Source organism: Spinacia oleracea, chromosome 2, assembly GCF_020520425.1.
Source record: "Spinacia oleracea cultivar Varoflay chromosome 2, BTI_SOV_V1, whole genome shotgun sequence".
Taxonomy (NCBI): Eukaryota; Viridiplantae; Streptophyta; class Magnoliopsida; order Caryophyllales; family Amaranthaceae; genus Spinacia; species Spinacia oleracea.
The window spans coordinates 16,808,409-16,827,222 of NC_079488.1; the positions used below are offsets into that span (position 1 = coordinate 16,808,409).

General features: G+C 35.2%; 1 pseudogene; it reads right to left on the minus strand.

Moving 5' to 3' along the window:
* Nucleotides 1–332: 332 nt before the first annotated feature.
* Nucleotides 333–9,217, minus strand: LOC130467254 (beta-galactosidase 15-like; annotated as a pseudogene).
* Nucleotides 9,218–18,814: the final 9,597 nt, after the last annotated feature.

Below are 18,814 nucleotides of genomic sequence, written 5' to 3' on the forward strand. Positions count from 1 at the left end.
CTACTTCAAAATTTCACCGTGAAACAAATCATTTATGCAGGAAATCAAAATTCAAGGAATAAGAACATACCCAGATCGATAAGTGTATAATTTTTAAACAAAAACCACTAATACTATTTAACTCGTTCATACTCCTTTGGCAAAATCCGAGATAGAATTTCATTAAAAGCAGGAAACTTGATGAAAGAAAGGGGAAACTTATGACACAACCTTGGTTGAAATCATCAATTGAACAAGACCGAATAGAAAAAACTGAAAATTCAATCGAAATTACACAAGTATAAGTTTAGAGTAATTACAGTAATTAGTATTTAGAATAATGATGACAGCAGTGAATGAAAATACTCCATAACTAAAAATAGTATTTTGGACAAACTACGTACCATTATTCTTTACTTATTCCTCGTTTAAACTAAACTAACTACGAGCATTTATTTTGCTAAAACAATACCTATAAACTTTGCATTAAAATAAACTAACTCCTAATTAATTAACCACTAAACTATTGGCAAACTATCTCCACTGCAAGCCTCTTGCTTTCATCTCCACAGTTTGATGCTGCACCAAATACTTTCTCTGAAACATCCACTGAACAGCGCTCTTTGCCAACACAAGCCTGCCAATATTTTAAACATAAATTAAAATTCATAATATAATTACTTCTTCGTTTTACATAATGTTCTTTACGGTTACTATTTGCACAAATATTAAGACAATGTAAACAATATTAATTATGAAACCTATTAAACTGGAAAAAATAACACAAACGCTTACCTTAGTGAGAATGGTCTTAGCATCATTGGCTCCTTCACACAATCCCTTCTCAAATGAACCACAAGAACCAGTTGGATTACCGAAACTCGCAAAGTTAATACCAGAAATGTATCTTCCTTCACACGACAACTCTAGTGTTTTTCCCTCGTATGCATTCGCACAAGCACCTCCTGTTCGTACTGTTTTGAAGCTCACTTGGGTCGGGTTTCCCCCGAATTCCTCGAATAGTACTAGGGTGTTCACATCGTCCCTTAGGAAAGATCGCGGTACATGGTACCTTCAATTAAAAAAAACAAAAAATTATGAAACAGACTAAAACAGAAAACATGTAAGTAAACAGAATACTACAGTAATTAGAACTTACTCAGTTTGGACGGATTTGCCGCAGTTGAAGACACACTTGTTGTTATCATATTGGCCACGATAATCACAAGCTTTAAGATCACAACCATCATTACCAGCTAAATAAGTTTGCCAAAATCTACCAATACTAATTCCATTCACAAAAGCTTCACCCTTTCCCATACCACTTAAGTCAACAATAACAGGTTCACACTACAAGAAATTGATTAATTACCAACCGCTAAAATTGGTGGGTAAAACGCGAAAAACGGTTGGTAAAAGATTTTGCGACCGCCAGCGGTCGCAAAAAAGCGGTCAGTTTTCACCTGGACGGTAATTTAGGAAACTCCAACTGGAAGGCGGTCGCTAAAATTTACCGACAGAATTAGCGACCGCCACCTAAGCAGTCACTAAATTAGTGACCGCCAATGCAGTCACTAAATTAGTGACCGCTATTGCAGTCGCTAATTTAGCGACCGCTCTGACGGTCACTAAATTAGCGACCGCTTTGGCGGTCACTAAATTAGTGACTGCCTTTTTAGCGGTCACTAAATTAGTGACTGCTTTCTTGGCGGTCACTAATTTAGTGACTGCTTTGGCGGTCACTAAATTAGTGACTGCCTTGGGGGCGGTCACTAAATTAGTGACTGCTTTTGTGGCGGTCACTAAATTTGTGACTGCCTTTGCGGTCGGTAATTATGCAAATATCATTTGCAGCCAATTTTGTAAAATCGCATATATACCTGTATTATATGCCTGTATAAATATTATATATGTACCTGTAAATATTATATATGTACCTGTAAATATTATATATGCCTGTATATATACGAATTTATATAAATTCTGTAAAATCGTATGAAACCTGCTCGATGTTATAATATTAAACATGTTCAAAGTCATACAACAAAGATTCATAATACACATAATGTTGTTCAAACATGTTAATACGAAAAGTAGTAACTAGTTCAAACTAATACAAGAATACTAACTACCTAACACAAAGGTGTCCCGCCTCCGGGTGGATCTCGAGGGTCCTGCGACTGCGAGAAAGGAAAACCAGTACACTGACTGAACATCCGCTCGTAAGACTCCATTGCCTTTTTCATCTGGGCGGCATGTTCTTCTCTTTCTTGTCTCTCCCTTTCTCTCTCTTGTCTCTCCCTTTCCATCTCCCTTTGGTGCTGTAGTCGCTCTGCTTCTCTTTCTTCTCTCTCCCTTTGCCTCAAAAGTAGATCGTCCTCCATAGCCTTTAACATCTGATTTTTTGTTGTTTCAAGCTCAATGGATTTTTGGGTCAACTGTTGTTGAGTCTCTTCCAATCGAGATGACATTTGAGAATAAATAGATGGGGTGTATGAGCTAGAAGAACTACCACCCCTTCTAGATGGTGCAAAGTATAGAGAGGCTCCACTACCCAGCCCGGGGACCTTTCCCTTCTTTCTCCCACCTACTGTCTCAAAGTAGATTTGGTTGGGATCTTTAGCAATGCCTTTTTCAACACATTCAGCAACATTTTTTTCATAGTTTTCCTACAAGAATTAAAATGATTATCACCCATGCATAAAAAAATATATTAAATGGAGCACATTTAAACTTAAAACGTGTTTCATAAGCTTTGTTTGAACTTGCTAAGTCACATTCTTTCCGTAGTTTTCCTACAATAATTAAAATGATTATCACCCATGCATAACAAATATATTAAATTGAGCACATTTAAACTTAAAACATATATAGGCTAAATAAGGCATTTTCGCTCCCATTTTTCAAAAAAAAGAACTAAGGGCTGATTTTAAACTTAAAACATGTTTCATAAGCTTTGTTTTCACTTGCTAAGTCACATTCAAACGTAGTTACTCACATCTAAGGCCTATTTGGTCGTTATAGGTCATATATTGCCTAAAATGTCATTTTCTCGCCTAACTTTGAGCTAAGGAACCAAACTTGTCATTTCAAACCATTTACATGTTTTATGTGTCATATTCAAGGTTTCTAAAACCGATTCTAAGCAATTTAAGCACATTTAGGTCATATTTGGTCGATATAGGTCACTTATAGGCTAAATAAGGCGTTTTCGGTCCCATTTTTCAACTTAATCACCTACGGGCTGATTTTAAACTTGAAACATGTTTCATAAGGTTAGTTTGAACTTGCTAAGTCACATTCAAACGTAGTTACTCACATCTAAGGCCTATATGGTCGTTATAGGTCATATATTGCCTAAAATGTCATTTTCTCGCCTAACTTTGAGCTAAGGAACCAAACTTGTCATTTCAAACCATTTACATGTTTTATGTGTCATATTCAAGGTTTCTAAAACCGATTCTAAGCAATTTAAGCACATTTAGGTCATATTTGGTCGATATAGGTCACTTATAGGCTAAATAAGGCGTTTTCGGTCCCATTTTTCAACTTAATCACCTACGGGCTGATTTTAAACTTAAAACATGTTTCATAAGGTTAGTTTGAACTTGCTAAGTCACATTCAAACGTAGTTACTCACATCTAAGGCCTATTTGGTCGTTATAGGTCATATATTGCCTAAAATGTCATTTTCTCGCCTAACTTTGAGCTAAGGAACCAAACTTGTCATTTCAAACCATTTACATGTTTTATGTGTCATATTCAAGGTTTCTAAAACCGATTCTAAGCAATTTAAGCACATTTAGGTCATATTTGGTCGATATAGGTTACATATAGGCTAAATAAGGCGTTTTCGGTCCCATTTTTCAACTTAATCACCTACGGGCTGATTTTAAACTTAAAACATGTTTCATAAGGTTAGTTTGAACTTGCTAAGTCACATTCAAAGGTATTTACTCACATCTAAGGCCTATATGGTCGTTATAGGTCATATATTGCCTAAAATGTCATTTTCTCGCCTAACTTTGAGCTAAGGAACCAAACTTGTCATTTCAAACCATTTACATGTTTTATGTGTCATATTCAAGGTTTCTAAAACCGATTCTAAGCAATTTAAGCACATTTAGGTCATATTTGGTCGATATAGGTCACTTATAGGCTAAATAAGGCGTTTTCGGTCCCATTTTTCAACTTAATCACCTACGGGCTGATTTTAAACTTAAAACATGTTTCATAAGGTTAGTTTGAACTTGCTAAGTCACATTCAAAGGTATTTACTCACATCTAAGGCCTATATGGTCGTTATAGGTCATAGATTGCCTAAAATGTCATTTTCTCGCCCAACTTTGAGCTAAGGAACCAAACTTGTCATTTCAAACCATTTACATGTTTTATGTGTCATATTCAAGGTTTCTAAAACCGATTCTAAGCAATTTAAGCACATTTAGGTCATATTTGGTCGATATAGGTTACATATAGGCTAAATAAGGCGTTTTCGGTCCCATTTTTCAACTTAATCACCTACGGGCTGATTTTAAACTTAAAACATGTTTCATAAGGTTAGTTTGAACTTGCTAAGTCACATTCAAAGGTATTTACTCACATCTAAGGCCTATATGGTCGTTATAGGTCATATATTGCCTAAAATGTCATTTTCTCGCCTAACTTTGAGCTAAGGAACCAAACTTGTCATTTCAAACCATTTACATGTTTTATGTGTCATATTCAAGGTTTCTAAAACCGATTCTAAGCAATTTAAGCACATTTAGGTCATATTTGGTCGATATAGGTCACTTATAGGCTAAATAAGGCGTTTTCGGTCCCATTTTTCAACTTAATCACCTACGGGCTGATTTTAAACTTAAAACATGTTTCATAAGGTTAGTTTGAACTTGCTAAGTCACATTCAAAGGTATTTACTCACATCTAAGGCCTATATGGTCGTTATAGGTCATATATTGCCTAAAATGTCATTTTCTCGCCCAACTTTGAGCTAAGGAACCAAACTTGTCATTTCAAACCATTTACATGTTTTATGTGTCATATTCAAGGTTTCTAAAACCGATTCTAAGCAATTTAAGCACATTTAGGTCATATTTGGTCGATATAGGTTACATATAGGCTAAATAAGGCGTTTTCGGTCCCATTTTTCAACTTAATCACCTACGGGCTGATTTTAAACTTAAAACATGTTTCATAAGGTTAGTTTGAACTTGCTAAGTCACATTCAAAGGTATTTACTCACATCTAAGGCCTATATGGTCGTTATAGGTCATATATTGCCTAAAATGTCATTTTCTCGCCTAACTTTGAGCTAAGGAACCAAACTTGTCATTTCAAACCATTTACATGTTTTATGTGGCATATTAAAGGTTTCTAAAACTGATTCTTAGCAATTTAAGCACATTTAAGTCATATTTGGTCGATATAGGTCATATATAGGCTAAATAAGGCATTTTCGGTCCCATTTTTCAACTAAATCACCTAGGGGCAGATTTTAAACTTAAAACATGTTTCATAAGCTTTGTTTGAACTTGATAAGTCACATTCAAAGGTATTTACTCACATCTAAGGCCTATATGGTCGTTATAGGTCATATATTGCCTAAATTGTCATTTTCTCGCCCAACTTTGAACTAAGGAACCAAACTTGTCATTTCAAACCATTTACATGTTTTATGTGGCATATTAAAGGTTTCTAAAACTGATTCTTAGCAATTTAAGCACATTTAAGTCATATTTGGTCGATATAGGTCATATATAGGCTAAATAAGGCATTTTCGGTCCCATTTTTCAACTAAATCACCTAGGGGCAGATTTTAAACTTAAAACATGTTTCATAGGTCATATTTTGTCGATATAGGACCTATATTGACCAAATAAGGCATTTTCGCTCCCATTTTTCAAATAAACGAACTAAGGGTTGATTTTAAACTTAAAACGTGTTTCATAAGCTTTGTTTGAATAATAGTAAGTTACCTTGATTTGCTTTGCTTTGCTACTACAAGGGACTTTCCCTTTACCCGGTACTTCCTTCGTGTGTGTCTTCAAATATAAGTCACCAGCTGTAGGCATCACACCTCCACTTTCCTTTGCCTAATAATACAAGTAATTTTTGTGAATAATCAAATTAGTAACAACGTTAAATGAAATTTAGTTACATTATTAAACTTACCATTTTCTTTGCAGCCTCAGTTGTGGAAATGGAACCTTGGAAATGTGATGGTTCAACATTGTTGGTTAATGAACCCCCTCTTCTATTTTTTATACCAAGTCATTTTCCTGTTTATTGGCATATTACGTTCATCTTTCCATTTTAGTGCATTGACTGATTCTTCACTATAGAGTTTGTGATTATCGAGACCTTGTAAACCAGTTGCGTATGTCCATGTTTGAGAAGATAAGTCCTTTGTCACAACCTCATTGTTGTTACTCTTCTTTCCTACTATCTTTATTGGACCCATTAGTCCTACTTGAGTCTTGTCGAAGAATGGACCATAGTTCTACATACAAGTTAAAAAGGATTCAAAACAAAACGTTAATTAATTATATAATGATGCAGTACAGATTAAAACGGAAAATATAAAGATCAATTAGTTAATTTACCTGAAGTCCAACGGTAGCACTAAGGAGTGAAATAACGTTGTTTCCCTTTTTGAAATTATTAACCTTTTGGTCAAAAAAGAAGTGGTAATGACCTTGAGCATATTGAGAACCAACTTCTTTGCCATTAACATAAGCATGAAGAACATGTGTACTTGAATTAACTTGTAGGCTCATATCATCACTCCAAATAGGATCATTCTCATCAAGGTTAACATTAGTCATGTACCATAAATAATCACTTGTGTCATTTGTAACACTCTTTTGTTCAAGTAAAACATCCGATGTAAATTCACCAACACCAACATCGCCTTTGACATAACTACCGATTAATTCAGGTCTCCAACTCCAACTTAGTGAAGTCGGTTCTTGTTCTGCTTCGTTGCTTATTCTTGCTTTCAAGGAAGTTTGTGTGTTCACCTATATACAATACAATACAATACAATGATCAATATATAAAACACAACGTAAACTAGTACGTAAGAAAGTGTAAATATGTACCAACCTTAGCAGTATTGTATAGTTCGTGTTTGCAATCGTGAAGAATACTAACAGACCAAGCAGGAATGGTGAGGTTTTGACCATCAAGTGTAATAGTTGCGTCGACAGAAGTATTATCGTTGTTAATGAAACAACTTGAGATATCTTGGTATTTATAACTTGTCATTGTAACAGAGTTACCCAAATCAGTTTTGAGAATATCTCCATAAGTTAATTCCTTTTCCATAGAGTGTAACACATCGTGAAGTTGTTTGAGATGTCCGTATTTGGGTTGATTCAAATTACCATATTCATCGAGTGGTGCATCGTAATCGTAACTTGTACTAATGTACGGTCCACCAGTAGTTCTTCCGAAGTTAGTTCCTCCATGGTACTGCAAACATTTATTATATTACAACCCACCCCATGCTTTGAACCTATACGTCCAACAAATTAATTAAAAATAAACCAGGCCATCTAATCATACAATTTAGAAGGTCGATCAGAAATAAAAAACTAAACTATTTAATCAGTAATTTAGAAGGTGGATCATAAATTAAAAACAACCCATTTAATCACACAATTTAGTAGGTGGATCAGAAATAAATAAAAAAAACTATTTAATCACACAGTTTAGAAGGTAGATCCGAAATTAAAAACAACCCATTTAATCACGTAGTTTAGACGGTGGAACAGAAATTAAAAATAACCCATTAATCACCCAATTTAGAAGGTGGATCATAATGCACAATGAGCATGGTGCACGTTAAAAACACAATTACATAGCTAAAATAACATTAAAGAACACGAATAATTTGCCAAATCAAATTTTGTGAAGAAAATAACTTACCATCCAGTCCAGTTTTCGGTCCAGATCTTTGGGACATTAGGATTGTTTGGGGTAAAATCATGACAGTACCAACCATTGCATGTGTTGATCTGATTATTAGAGAAAATAAAACATAATTAGACGCTAATAATACAAATAATTTTTTTAAGAAAACAAATTAGCTAGTTTAGTTTGGTATGATGATTTGATACCATTGGTTGAGGTGCATCACTTTGTTGGCACATAAGCCATGGGACTCCGATGTTTTGAGCTACGGCCATCTTTGCACACCAATTTAGGTACTCTTTCCCAGCATCTCCATAGGGAGCCATTACATTGCCGTATTCGTTTTCGATCTATATAATCATACCAAAATATAATATCAAATTAGATAATTAGGACTACTAATTAATTAAATTAATTAGGAGAACTAATCAAGACCATAAATTCCATAATTAAGTGTAGAGTGATTGAGTTCAAATTAACAAACCTGGGCAAGGATAATTGGACCACCTTGAGAAGCAAAAAGGTTCTCATTTTTAACCATATCAACTATCAACGTTGTGAAGTTTTGCATCTCATCCATAAATACTTTATTATTTGTTCGAAGCTCGATTCCGGGCATGTTGTGTAGCCATACCGGAAACCCTCTATTCAAAACAAAATTCAATACATTAATTATTTATTTTATTATTATTAATATTAATTAAGGATAAAGGATAGATAGATTATGAAGTGTACATACCCGTAATTCCATTCAGCACAAGCGTATGGGCCAATACGTAGAATAGCATAAAGTCCAGCATCTTGAACTGTCTTCAAAAACCTTATTAGATTATTTCTACCGGTGAAATCATATTGTCTACGTACAGGCTCGTGCGAATTCCAAAACACGTAAGTCTCAATTGCGTCAAGACCTCCATCTTTTGATTTTTTGATCAAGTCAGGCCACATCTAGTTAACCAAATAATTAAAAACAATTCATTAATAAAAAGTCATACGACATCTACACAATTTGCCATAATTAGTAAATTAAATTATGCTATTGTAATGTAACGTTGAGATATAATGTATACATACCTCAGGAGTACTACGAGGGTAATGGATGGAACCAGATAAGATGATCTTACGTTCACCATTGATGAGAATTGCACGTCCATCTTGAGAAACTTCGGTAGCGAAAGTCGAATGCGTAACACTAAGAATGGTGATGATTCCTAACAGAAGACTAAACATCATATTATGATTCTTCATCTTTGATGATGTATGAGAGATTATACGATGATTAATTAAGCTAATGATGAATTGATGAAGAATAACGAACCCCTATTTATAGTGTCAATAGACCTACGTCTGTAGTATTAGAATTTTACTAACTTACTAATCCTTTATCTTATCCAATTAATATATTTTGCGCAAGATAAATAACATTAAGGATATATTTATTATTAATAATATGATTATTATTGTGTTATAATTATATCTTTATCTTATTGTGTATTTGTACGTGTTCATGAGTCTAGTTTCCTAGCTACGGAGTACAGCCTAATAGAACTTGAACCGTTAAACCTGTTGGATTTATCCGATCGTTTAGAATCCAAATCGTTATGGGTTACAAAACACCTACGTCGTATGTAATATTAGAATTTGACTATGTTACAAATCCTTAATTTATATCCAATATATTTGTATTTGTTCACGAGTCTAGCTAGTTTTTATTAACTTGACTTATCCTTTCTAAACTTATAATATTTTATCCGAAATAATCTCATATGTATTACCCAATTATTTTTATTGGGTCCAACAGGTAATAAACATGTTGTAGGCGGTAATATATCCATACGTGATAGTATTCTCTCACTTCTCCCTCGATATGTTCAGTAATCATCATCAATTCATCACCATCTCGTTAACTTTTTCACCGTCTACCGGTCACTTAAGCCAAATAAAAGTTGTTGGGTAGTAACTTATCTAAATTTGTTTAAACTTATTTTTTTTCTAAAATAGGTGGAAATAAGGTGAATAGAACATCTTATCTAATTTTTACTACGTAATAAGTAAGTTAGGTCTTTGTTGTTGATTAGAACTTCTAATCTGATATATTCCTATTTAATTTCAAGTTGAACTATCGATCGTCATATGGGGAAATTTATCATCAAAAAGTGTTTTTCTTAATTCAATTTCTTAGAATCCTACATAACTTAAAAGTACGGTGAGTTTGCTACTTCAAGAGAGTTACTAATTTGTTAATTATCCTATGAACTCATACTACTTGATTTTTATCCTATGACACTAATTTTTAATGTCGTAATTTACGACCTTTACCAACTCTGCGATAGACTGGTAGTAAGAGTATGTGACCGCATCTAATTATTATACTCCGTCGACTGGTTTGTTATTAGATATATGGATTCTTTATAATTAGGATCTTTTACCAAAATGACTACTTTTATAATTTTATTTACCAAAATAGCTACTTTTGAATTCTATTTCCTAAACTAGCTACTATTTATTTACTAAAACGACTATTTTGACTTTGAGACAAAAAAAAAACAATGAACCGATTTGGTTTGGGTTTTATATATATATATATATATATATATATATATCTATTGAACCGATTTTTTCTTTTTTGATGATTGAGGTTTGTTTTATTAAGTAGGAAGGAGCCATAGAATTGGACGGTTGCCCAATCATTGTGAAAACTCAGAGTACAAATCAGTCTTAAGACTTACAAACCAAAATAATCAAAATACAAAAATCGCTGGCCCTTAGTTACAGCCAAGCTAATGAAATCATCAGCTCTCGTGAGTCCTTTCTGGTTTTGTGGATGGTTTCAATGCCATCCCCGTCCTGCGATGCGCCCCGAATATAGATAGTGATGAAGTTGAGGTTCCGCGGTCCACCATTAATCTCGTTACACCACTTTACCGCGATTGCGGAGTCCGACTCAATTATGAGTTTGGACTAAAAAACATGTAATTTTTGCTACTAGCCGTAAAGCATTCTCAAATAAAATCAAACCCAAAACATAAATTACAAACCAAATAATAATTACTTTATTATTAATGAAAAATAACTTGTATTATTAAACAAAATCACCTATTCTAAAAAACAAAAAACTCATACCAAACCGGTTCAGTAGTTCACAATTAAAAAAAACCCAAACTGGTTCACAATTAAAAAAAACCCAAACCGGTTCACTATTAAAAAAAAACCAAACCGGTTCACAATTAAAAAAATCAAACCAATTCATTGATTTTTACTTCAAAATCAAAATAGTAGCTAGTTTGGAAAATAGAATTCAAAAGTAGTTATTTTGGTAAATAAATTTGTAAAAATAGCCATTTTGGTAAAAGGCCCTTATAATTAAGAACTACTACCTCCGTTCCTAAATGATCTTTACGGTTACTATTTGCACGGTAATTAAGGAATTTTGGTGAACATGTGATGGTGGGGTAACAAATGAAAAATGAGTGGCTATAAATTGTCCAACAATGTGAGTGGGTGGAAACTAATATTAAAGTATTGTGAGTGGGTAATTTATGGTGGGCCAAATAGGAGTAAAAATGGAATAAAGTAGGAGCGTAAAGAACTTTCAGGAACGGACTAAAACGGAAAGCGTAAAGAACTTTTAGGAACGGAGGTAGTAGTTTGTTGCCCTAACAATGCCTCGAGTTGCTACTTTGAATAATATAAGTATATTCGACTTGTTTTACTAAAAAAAATGCGTAAAAGAAAATAGTTATTATGTCGCCAATGGGAAAAAAATTCAAAAACCACAAAATTAAAGTTTCGAAGTTATTCTTTATAAATGTTTTTTTTAATATATTAGTATATATATATCAATGCGGAATATGGCAATTACGAGTATTTTATAAATCATTAATTAATCAACTTCTTTAATTTAATTCCCTCATATTTCATTAAGTTTTCAATTAAAATATTGTGTTACGTAGGGCCCAAATAGACGAAGATTTGAATGAAATCCGTCAGGAGGTGGTGGATATAAAACGTTTCTTAAAATTAGGCGGTAAATAAACAAAACTTGAAACTTAAAAGACGGTAAATATCAAATTATCCCAATTTGAAAAGGTATTGCCTGCTTTCCTGTGATAGGCAAAGTGCCTTGTCAACCTTATATATTAGAGTTGCACTATCCATAAATTAAGGTGTTAATAGTATAAGGTTAGCAACCATCTTTTAACATCTGAAACACTAGCTTCTCTTTCATGTTCATTTGACACTATAAACAATATCCATCCAACAAGAAAAATACCGCAAATGCGCGTCTATTCGAATCAATGTCAAAAAATTAGAGTTTGGATAAAGTCGAGTCATATAACGATGCCCATATAACTTCAATTTTTATTCATTTAAACTCATATTTTTTTTGAGTTAACATCAAAATATTCATTTAACCTTAAATTTAATTCATTTTACTCACTTTTTCATTTTTATTATTTTATTTCCAACTTAATTTTTAAAGTTTTCCTGAAAAAATTTATGTTAATTACACTATTGACAAATCATAGTTGTTGATTGTACTTTTCCATTTAAGGGAAGGCGCATACTTCAATATCAACTATCAACTATCAACTATCAAATGATGTATTACGGAAACAGAAGGAAAAATAATCAATTTATCACTTAAACAATCATGAATTTACCTGGATGCCAAAATTGGACAGCATTTCATTGCAGATTCATTACATTTGTGTACAAGGGGTCTTTTCATCTTCCTATTTTCTATGTAAATAAAACTAAAGATTTCAAAATTCTAGAACAGAACAATGCGCATTTCTCTGCTCTTTTTACTTCTTCTTATGGGCCTTTTTTACCTTGCTCCTCACGGCAAGTGCACTTGCAACGCTTCTCCCTTCCAGCTTTTTCGTCAACTTAACAACACTTCTCATACCTCTTCTAGCAGAAGCCCGATGCTCGGGTCTACGGCTCAGCATCTTACGGTCCAGCGGCCAGTACGCATACGGCTCAAATTTACCCTTCTTTTTCACATCTCCGCGGGCCTTCTTACTGTAGGAACATATAGATGCATAATGCGGAATTTCAGGAAACAATTTCCTAACATCTATCACAGGATCACATGCATAACAATAATATAGATCAGATTAAATCGAAAGAATAATCACCTTTGTAGCGTGTTCTCCCGTTCGTATGCAAGCTTCAAAGATCTTAGAGCCCCACTTGTTGCTCCTCTACTTAGTCCACAAGCACCAATTGAATCCCACGTATGCTAGTACGGAAGAGAACGATCACGATCAATCTCTTGCTTTGTTTGGGAAGAGCGACGTTTCAGAGAAATAGAATTAGGGTTTTTGTGTTTTCCTTTTTGTCAGATATTGAATGAACGTGATTTCTAAATCCCTGACATTATAACTATTATAATGTGAGAGTTTTAGGTTAACACAAAACCAAAGCCCAACATTCTTTCCCTTAATAGACCGGTTGCCATCGGGCCTTTTGGGCCCATTCCAATTAGTGCTTATATGTGTGACCTTATAGGATTAAATTATTTTAGTTGTAGGTCCAATCAATATTGTCCTACTAATCACATTTATTCTCTAGCAAGCAAATATGATTACTAAAATAATTAACTTATTATCTTCATAATTAATTCCTATTTGTATTTAGTAATTGCCGGAAATGTCTAAGGACATAATTCCTTCAATCTCCCACTTGTCCGAAGACAAGAAAGCAATGCTAAATTCCTTAAGTTTCTTAATGCCAAAATTTGATAACACACTGTTATTCTCAAATTCTAGTTTCTTGATCGCCGAGTTCGAACTGTTCAAATAAAGATTAACATTTTAATCTCATTCCGCATGGCCATGCAATTTTTCAGTTCTCGCTCATCAAGAGGCCCAGACACCATTCCTATCAAATAGGAGGACTTATTCACTCTTGTATGACCATAACTCCCACTCAATTCTTAGCCCACCTGATCACTGCTTTTATAACCTCCTTTTACGGCGCGGCGTTTAACAGAGTCAAGGTTAAACTAATTGTCTCATGGTTATTAAGACATACTCATGTCTAAGGAATCCACTAAATATAGAATTTTGATTCTACTTTTAGAATCTAGTTAGGTCATGAAGGAAATAATGCCCTTGGTCCAAGTATGCATTCTATGTTAAGTCTAATAAATGCGGTTCAGTATTAATTAACAAGTTAATAATTCAGTGAGATCAAGTGAGCTGAATGCCTAGCTAGAGGCCGCTTCAGTTCAAGTGGAATTAATGATATTAATCCACAGCTTACTCTTGACTGAACCCGTAGGGTCACACAAATAGTACGTAAACGGATCAAGTATTTAATGGCATTAAATACTCCATCTATGAATATTCGGAACCGACGGATCTTGGTTTCAGTGGGAGCTAAGATCGTCACAGGCAAGAAATGAATACTCCGGAAACGATGATATTACCGGAAACGGAAATATGGATCGTATCGGAAATATGAATATTATCCAAGTCGTAGATGTTGCCGGAAACGGAAACATGGTACGTATCGGAAAATATTATTGGAAATGGAAATATTACCAGAATCGGAAATATTGCCGGAAACGGAAATATTGTCAGAATCGGAAATATCACCGGAATCGGAAAATAATTCCGGAAACGGAAATATTAAATATTTGTTCGAAACGGAAATTAATTCCGGAATCGGAAATATTAAATATTGTTCGTATCGGAAATAGATTCCGGAAATGGAAATTTAATCGGAAGCGTGTCGTACGAATTAGCATCGGACGAGGCCTGCCGGACGAAGGCCCAGCACGAAGCCGGGCCATCGCCCAGCAAGCACGCACGCCACAAGCCCAGCGCGCGCCAAGGATGCGTGGGCCGTGCTGCGTGGGCTGCTGCTCGCACGCGCATGGGCAGCCCTTGTGGCTGCCGTGTGTGTGTGAGTTTGTGCTCATGCGTGATTCCTGAATCTGCAAGAGTCAGTGTATGATTAAATTACTATTCCTAATTGGATAAATTAATTAAATAGAATTCATGTATGATTCTAATTTCAATTAATTCGTATCCTACTAGGATTACGATTCCTTTTCCATAACTCTATAAATAAAGGCCTAGGGGTCATAATTTATACACAAGTTTCAAAGTATTCAAAAGTGAGTTTTTTGAGAGAAAATCAAACACACATCTTGCTCAAAAGTGCCGAAATTTTCTAGTACCTTAAGGGCGATTCTAGTTGGTCAATCTTAAGGCGGATCCGGACGTGCTGTGGACTATCTACGGAGGGACGACACTTGGAGTCCTAAAAGACTTGTTCTTGTTCGGTTCGGGCGCAGCTAGGGAGGGCACGCAACAAAGAGTATGCATCCAAATTATGCTATATGATTATGTGTAAATAATATGTTGTCCTGGGTTAATGGTTGTTTCCGCATGATCTATGTAATGTCATATGTATCATAACCTCACAGTGGTATCACGAGCCCCTTATTATTTTCATAATCTAAATTGCATGAACATGGTTAAATATTACAAATTTGCAAGAATTAAAAGGGGTGATTAATTTTCGTAATTGTTAATTAATTGCAAATTGCGTTTATTTAATTATATATACGCAGTTTTTCGGCAGTTTCTTCATTACTCATCCGAATTGAGTGATTTTTGTGTCAATTCCGCATGTAAAAGGCATTCTAAAATTTTGACAAAAATAGTATTTTTCTGCCGAACCCAGAATTCTCAAATTCGAAGCCTAACTATGACTTTTCGAAGGTTTTAGTTTTTCGAATGCAAAATTTCGTAAATTTAAGATGTTAAATTAAATATTTGCGATTCCTGTTGATAAATCTTGAATTTTTGATTGACCTACTGCATATGTTTAACAAGTTTGAATGCCTAGTCTTGTTAATTATGCAATCTAATTTGTAATTATGATTAATTTGTTGAAAATTAGAATAATTTAGAATTAATTTGATTTTCATAATTAATTGTAATTTAATTAGAAACCTATGATTAAAAACCACCATAAAAATTGTAAATTTACGATAAATTTTAAATTTTTATGACCTAGACTTGAATCCATATCAATCGGAAATCAATTGGATAATAAATTTTCGATTTTTCGCCCTAAAATTATGAAATTAATAATATTTATTAATTTGTCATTAATTTTAAATATAAATTTTAAATTTTTATGCGATTCGTTCAAATAACTTGCACGCACGAAGCAATGGACGCTTCGTGTTACCCTTAAGGGGTGTTGTATAATGCGGGCATGCGACGACGAGCAAGGGAGCTCGTCGCCCGTGCGGCACGAATGCAATGAGCAAGGGCGTAGTGCACGAGCACAAGGCAGCAGCCCTACCTTGTGTCGTGTGCCACGAGCAATGAACGAATGGGCGTGGGCGAAGGGCGATCCAAGGCAGTCGCGTGTGGGCAGCAAGCGAGCTGTGCCACAACGCGCGCTGCCTCGCACAAGTGCGCGCAGCCTCGCGCGCAGCGAGCGCAAGCTCGCGTGCCACGAGCGCTGCGCCCAGCACTGCTCGCGCGCGCAGCACGCGATGTCGCTCGCCCAGCGAGCGATGTCGCGCACCAGCGAGCGATGGCTCGCACCAGCGAGCGATGGCTCGCGCCAGCGAGCGATGCCCTGCGCGCACAGCGCGCGATGTCGCCCGCCCAGCGAGCGATGTCGCGCACCAGCGAGCGATGGCTCGCCCCAGCGAGCGATGGCTCGCGCGCACAGCGAGCGAGCCAGCGCGCCCAGCGAGCGATCTCGCGCGCGCACTGCGAGCGATAGCTCGCGTGCGATGGGGCGCTGTGCGGAGGCTTGCGATAGGACAGCAGCAGCTATGCGACGAGCGCATGGGCTGCGCGCACATGGCCAGCAATGGCTGTGTGCGTGCGGCCCATGGGCGTGCAACGCATAGGGTGTTTGCGTTACGATTAGATCGTTTTGAACGTTTAATTTGAAAATTTCAGTTCACGTAATTTTAATTAATTTTAAAATTAATAATTTGAATTAATTTCTTGGATTTTAATTTTGAATATTATAATTATAATAAATGGAATTTATTCTAATTATTTTACTAAAATTAAAATCATGAATTAATTTAAATGCGACTGAAATTAAATTAAATTTTTTTTTTGGATTCAATTATAAATTTATATGAGCTTTAAATTTTAATTAAATTTGTATGTTTCCGGTTAGACTAGAAATACAATTTTATGTTTAAAATTAGTAAAGCATATTAATTTATTGGTTTGAGTGGGAGCGCTTTTTAGTCATAAACTCTTGATTAGGTCTACAAATCCTTAAGGTTAAAACAACTCGATTAGAATTAATAAGGACTGAATAATTGGTAGATTATTGGTGCCCTTGATTAATTGCTGCAAATGTTTACGTGATGCATAATGTGTTTTACTAACCAGCTATGTGGGCCATTCATGATAATGAATGGGTGAATGGTATATATTGTATATGTACTGTTTTGCAGGTTATGAAGTGACTAGTATGGCCCAAATAGGATAGAAAATATGGTCTGCGTACCATTAATTTGAATGTAATTGGTCTAAAGCACCAAAGTTATTTTTCAATTCAAATATGGTCTGCGTACCATCAAATAGTTGTAATTAGTTATAGCTTATCCTATTTGAAGAAAATGGTGCCTCCCACGGAGATTTTCAAGACGGACTTTGAAGTCAAAGCTTCAAGATGAAGTCGGGCCATACTAGATCACAAATATCTTATGCATGTTTTAAGTTATTTATTGCTTTAAATATGTCTTGAAATGCATGAGATCAAAAGCTTGATTATGTTGCATGATTAAGGATTTTAGTTCACTTAAAATCTAACCAACATAGTAAGAGCCTTAAGTTCCAAACTTAAAAATTGAGTTAAAAGGTGCCATGCCAAAATATACACTTGCTTGGATATCCTTTACATCAATCTAGTAATAGTTTTCGCTCAGCGAGGTGTTACTTATTGGTCCTAAAGGGGCAAGGTACACAAATAATTGTGAGTACATGTTAGTTTTGGTGAAACTCAACGATATAAGTAAGGAGTCCTTTTATGTCGTGGCAAATTCGATAGGTTTACCTAATAAGTTCTTAGACGTACCTATCAACCAAGAATAGTTTCTAGACTATTAGCAAAAGGCTTTTGCTTACCTAAGATGTTCTAGGATTAAGTCGACAAACTGTGCTTAGTTCTTCAATGATTTTAGGATCTTGGAATCATTTTATTCACACCTGCCGGAACACATAACTTGAATAAAATGCTTAATAAACATTGAATTATGCATGTATGCTAGAATTTAAGTTTATTAAGAGAAACTGTGAATGGTTATTTATTTGTTTATTCTTTTCAATTGTAGTTTTAATATGGCAAACAACAATCAAAACATCATCATGGGTTCTGAGCTTATGGTCAAGCTGAACCTGACAAATTTTCTTGAATGGGAAGCTAAGCTAGTTGAAATAGTCAAACTCAATGGACTTGAGTATGTACTATCACATCCCATGCCAAGCTACTATGCCAGAGACATGACTTCTGAGAGATTTTACGCCTGGGATGCGGATCTCAAAAAGGTTATGAGTCTCATGCTGAACAATATCCCTGATGATTGGGCTAGAAGGTTTGTAGCCTATGAACCTTTTACGCTCATCAAGAATCTGAGGGATATCTGTCGTGGAAGTACGGAGGACAGGGACCTGAACGTCCATGAGTTGATTGAATCAATGTCTGGGCTAAAGGTTAGTTCTCCCAACAGGTGTTATAGGATGGAGGTCCAAGAAACACATGTTCAGCTCCTTCGCACTAAACAGAGGGTAGGCGTCCCACTGAGGTTCCATGTGGATCTTATGTGTTCATATTTTGATCGCCTAAGTCTACTAGGAACACCAATAAGCGAAAGGATGGCAGTCTCTGTCTTGCTCAATTCACTACACAG